Raw genomic sequence first — 5,845 nt, 5'->3', positions numbered from 1 at the left:
TGGTAAGTACTGGGGAAAATAATAATGGTTGGGATTTATGTGGTTCCCATTATGTGCCATGAACTGTGTGCTAAGTGCTTTACATGTATTTTATCTATTTTTTTTAAAATTGGCATTTGATTTTTTTTCAATTTTGAGTTCCAAATTCTCTTTTTCCCTCTTCTCCCTCCCTTGAGAATGTAATCAATTTGATACAGATCAATCATATGAAGTTATGTAAAATATTTCCATATTAGCTATATTGTTGCAAAATAAAACAAACTCCCCCTCAAAAAATATTATTTTTAAAAGTAAAATTTGATAGTCTTTTGGAATAGTTCCAAACTGACCTGCAGTTCACAACTCCACCAGTAATGCATTAGTATCCCAATTTTTCCACACCCCCTACAATTTGTGTTATTTTCCTTTTCTCTCATATTAGCCAATCTGAAAGGTGTGAAGTGGTATGTTAGGATTTTTATGTTCTAAATTAATATTGATTGCATTTCTCTAATCAATTGCAATTTAGAGCATTTAAAAATATAATTATAGATTGGACTTCTTCTGAAAACTAGCCGTCTGTATCATTTGACCATTTATCAATTGAGGAATGACTCATATTCTTATACATTTGACTCAGTTCTCTATGTATTTGAGAAATAAGGCCTTTTACAGAGAAACATTGTAAAAAATGTTTTTCCAGTTTTCTGCTTTACTTCTACTCTTGACTTTAATAGTTTTGTTTGTGCAAAAACTATTTTTTAATTTAATGGAATCAAAACTATCCATTTCATGTCCTGTAATGCCATTTGTCTTTTGTCTGGTCACAAATTCTTCCCTAATATATAAATCTGATGGGGACAGTTTCCTACGCTCCCCTAATTTGCTTAGTTCTGTACACTTACTATCTCATTTGATCCTTATAACAACCTTGGGAGGTAGATACTGTTATTATCCCCATTTTAGAGTTTAGGAAACAGAGGTTAAATGGATTACCCAGAGTCACTCATATAGTAAATGACTGAGGCCAAATTTGAACTCAGGTCTCCCCAACTCCAGTCTTAGGTCTTTATTCATTGCACCACTTAAATTGCCTGAAAATGTAAATATAAAAACTAAAATGATCCCTGGTTATTGGAAGATTGCATTTTAATGATGACATGAGGTAGAAGGCAATGGGACACTGAGACACATTTCAACAAATCCTTGGGGCATTTCACTGACACAGAACAGAGCAGGGACTATAAAATACAATGGAATGTACTTGTATACCCTTAGAAATCAAGCAACTTCCCTGTTTTGATCTGGTTTGAGATCCTTGAAGTTTATCGAGTGGGAAAGTTTAATTTCAAAAGCCACTAATAACCAGTCTAGAAGGCTCTTTGGGAAAGCAAATGCAACAAATAAACATTGAACATAATCTCAACCTCTCAGATATGTTTTTCTTGGGTTAGGGGGGCAAAATCTAAACAAGACTTTTGTATTTCATTAAATAATCACCCACTTTGTAGGCAGCTTCCTACAACAGCCCAAGAGGGCTGCCCTACTTACTAGACTGGTTCATAGGAATAACTGGAGGAATCACTTCTTTCTACTCCCTATATTGGTGACTTCTCCCTATTTCCTCCTCCCTAATTAGGTCCTTATTGATCCAAACTATCCGGGAGACATTTTGACTAATGTGGTTGAGGGAGGGGCAACAGGAGAGAAAGGAATTGGTCTAAAATAGGGAGGAAGAAATAAGAAAAAGAGCCATTGGTCCCCTACCTGCATCTATGTGTTGTGATCCCTAAGGCAAGGGTCCGTGTGTAGAGTAGGCAATGGAGAGGTGTGGTGGAGATAGTGAGAAGGGAAGGACCTGATTCCTGCTGGCACTTGTTCATAGGCTGCTTTCACTTCTTGGTCTTGCCTTGGACTACAACAGCCTTTATGTCTTTCACACGGTCTCTTCATCTCTGAGGAACTTAACAGGTTTCCCATTCTTATCCAACTTGTATACTATGGGAATGCGAGTGAGAAATTCAGCTCCATGATTTTTTCTTCAGATAAACCCTCCAACATGTTTGACAGTCCCTTGAAGGTGTTTGCCATGGGCTGCAATCACATCTTTTCCTTCCTTGATCTGGTGATCAATTTCCACATTCCAGAAGGGGAGATCAAAGTCAATAGTATCTTTCAGGTTCTTACAGGAGGGCAGCAGATCCTTAGTAAATTTTACATCATGACAGCCTTTGCTGATCTTGTTGTGGAAGGAGTCGTTCAACACCATTAGATGTGGCAGGATGATGTGGGATTATGACCAGATCTTAGCCTGAGCCTCTCCGTGCTTAGCAGCTGTCTCTGCTTTGCTAGACTCTGTCAGACTTCATAGTACCATTCAATGAGTTGCATAGACCTCACTATAGACACATCTAGTCAGTGCCATCTGGTACTATACAAAGAATTACTCTCTTCTAGACAAGTGAAGCAGATATTAAATTCATGGCCAGCATCTCCCAGTTTGACCACCACACTTCACTTCCTTGTGGCTGGCAGGGCTGAGATCTATATTGTACTGGTCACTAATGTGGTTCTCCAGGTTCCAAGTGCTCTCTCTATGCTGGATCATCAGCAACTTGTAGGAGGCCATGGTGGGGCAAAGACTCAGAGCAGTGAATGTCAAGGAGATCAGCAGACAGGAAATGTGAACTGAGCAAAAGAAGTCATTTAAAAAAGGAACTGCGGATTTTTTAAAATCTATCAAATGTTGTACATCTGTCAGTAGAAATATAAGGTTTCAGAAGAGGGTAAAAAACATAATTTTTAGCATTTGGTAAGATACTGAGATGATAGTAAAAACATATTTTAACTTGTACAACATAACAGAAAACTTTTGCAAGAATTTGCTGTTTTATCTTTTTTGAGAAGAATTGCTTCCAGACACTAAATTGCTAGAATTAAGAAGACATAATGGGGGTAAGCAGTTTTCTTTCTTTTTTGAGAGGGGTGTGGTTATGGCTGTCCAAAAAGAAGTATATACTAGGGTATAAGAAAATTAAAACAAGTAATATGTAAATAAATAAGTAAATAAATGACCAAATGAAAAGATAGGTAAATGGATAGACAGATGATCAGAAATAAAAAGATAGATCGATAAGTAGATGAACAAATATAGACACCACAAATGAGGAACTTTATACTCACGTTGTATATGAATGGAGGTTTCACTTTAATGAGTCAGTGATTCAATGTGTGTACTCCTCTTCCAAGGGAAGATTACTATACTCTCCATAAAATATTCATGTATTGTGCCATGGGACCTCGTTCTATGTTTTTTTTTTTTTTTATGTGATATGGATACCAGTTCAATGTTTTCATTGCCAGTTAAATAATCTTTCACTTTACTATGTACTAGATCAGATGTCTTTCTAGTCATACATTTAGGATCACAGATTTAGAGCTCTAAAGTGTCTTTAGATATTATCCAGGTGATCCTTTTCCTTTCATACATAAGGAAGTTGAGACTGAAATCAGAAAACCTGCGTTCAAATATGGTCTGTGACTGTCTGTGAGGAGGGTTTGAGCAAGCCACATGGTCTCATTGGGTCTCAACTGCCTCATCTGTAAAATGGAAGGAGATGGAATAGATGATCTCTTAAATCTATTTAAGTTCTAGAAAAATGATCCTATTAAAAACCCTTTTGATCATATGTGATTTTTACAAGGTCACAAGGGTAATAAGTTGTAGAACAGGATTCAAACCCTCCAAAATTTGGCATCTTTTATTTCTTTTATGATACTTTTTTCTTACTTCTTGAGCAAAGTTATTACTAAATGATTATATTCAGCAACTTATTTACATCCATGGTATATTTTCCATTGTCCTTTACATGATCTATTACCTCTTATTCTTCATAAATATGATGTTCCATAGTCCACACAATGAATATTACTATAGACAAGAAAATTTGGCATTCTTCATCCAGTTGAATTTTCCTATGAGAATTATTAGGTCAGTCCATTTTTTGTGATTGTAAGCTTCTTTCAAGAGACTCTGAATTTTCTTGTGGCTTAATGCAATTAACACAATGTACTTTACAAAAGGTAAAGTCTGAAGGACATCATCATCCTTCAGGACTCATTGCAAATTCCATCCTTTGCAACATTCATAGTTGCCTAAATGCAAGTGACTTCACTTCTTAGGTAAAATTCTTTGTCTATGTATCTTATATGCATCTAACCATGGACATGTTTTATATCCCATTAGTATATAAGCCCCTTTACATCAGAGACCATTTTTGCCCTTCTTTCCATGCTCACTACCTATCAAAATTCATAAATCATAGTAAGAACTGAAGTAATTATCATCAACTGACTGGTTCATTGAGTCATCATCTGCATGAAAACATTCTTTTATTTGGATTCTGGGGCACTGTCAATTATTGTCCATGACAGAACACCCTGAAATCTATTTAAAATTTCTTGATTTTGTTTTTAAGTTGGCATTAGGATATGAAAAACATTTAATTTCTGGTTTCATAGAAGGTACTGTTCTCCTCTCCCTTCCCTTTTAAACGGAGGTCTTGGCAATTTTAAAAAAGCAAACTAACCTGACCTACAACCCAAGTTCCTCTGTGGGTGACAAAATGCAAAGATGAAGGAAATGAATTATAAAAATCCAATTTTGTATTCTTCAAAGAAAGACTATATATCTATATATCTATATCTATGTCTATATACCCATAAACACACACACACACACACACACACACACACACACACACACACACACATATATATGAGATTTTTAGGCCTAACAAATCTATTTCCATTTAAATATATATAATTCACATGTCTCTGTGTACATATGTGTGTATGTTTATATATGTCTACATGTATATATGTTTGCATGCAAATGTTTATATGTATATGTACATGCACATGTATGTATATGTGTATACATGTAAATATACATAAATGCTGTATTGTCTAGAATACATGTTACATTTTTTCTGTCTCAAAAAAGAGCCCTAAAATGTTCACAAATTCAAAGAATTATTAAAATATGTATCAAGTGAGCAGCTAAAAAGGGGAATAAATGTTGACTGAATTATTCATTCCCTGTGGTCACAGTATATTCAGTTTTAGTTCTACTACTCAGGCACTGATCAGTTCTCTTTACTCTTTGAAGCATCAGAAAGAAAGGGCAGCTCAGAACTTCAAAGTGCAAGCATCCTCTTGCTGGGTGGTGTCAGAGACGAAAAGAAAGAATGACAGCCAGTGTAAGAATCAGTCAATTTATTTCTTTCTGTAATTTTTTACCTCAAATATCTATGTTAGCATCCCTTTAATGTAATTGAAAGAAAAAACATACTAGAGTGCAGTCTTTAGTTTACTCCAAAATCCATCATGCCGTTTTTATTTAGAATTAGAATGGGAGGACTGGCAAATTAAGTCTACTGCTTAATGGATGTACCATGTGCTAGCAATCCTCATGGAGGCCTGGTGAGCCTGGTTCTAAAATGATAAAAGTTTTATAGTATCGGAGGAAGAGAGAGTGAACCCTCCCTTACTCAGAACTTGGTCATGTATCCTTTTTCTTTTTGCTTTAATGTATTGTGATTTAAAAAAAGTATTTTAATTGTCCTCTGAGACAGAACAGAGAATGCAAAAAAAAATTGAAAGGAAAAAGATGTATCTCCTCCCTGGTATCAAGGGAGGAAAAAATTGTTTTAAGCCTCTAGGTGAGGAGGAAGGCAGTTGAGGCAGAGCAATAATGAGTGACTTGTCCTCTGCTCTCTGTCACTGGCTATCTTAAATCCATTCTAGGGCTATAGTGCGGCTATGAATACATTGGAGTATTCCTTTGTTTTTGATGTGTTTTTGT

At 35.6% G+C, this 5,845-nt stretch overlaps 1 pseudogene; it reads right to left on the bottom strand.

Moving 5' to 3' along the window:
* Window positions 1-1,871: 1,871 nt before the first annotated feature.
* Window positions 1,872-2,608, bottom strand: LOC140531502 (phosphoglycerate mutase 1-like; annotated as a pseudogene).
* Between the last annotated feature and the right edge of the window lie 3,237 nt (window positions 2,609-5,845).

The sequence above is a fragment of the Notamacropus eugenii genome, chromosome 3 (assembly GCF_028372415.1).
Source record: "Notamacropus eugenii isolate mMacEug1 chromosome 3, mMacEug1.pri_v2, whole genome shotgun sequence".
NCBI lineage: Eukaryota > Metazoa > Chordata > Mammalia > Diprotodontia > Macropodidae > Notamacropus > Notamacropus eugenii.
This window is presented reverse-complemented; position numbering and strand designations above follow the sequence as displayed.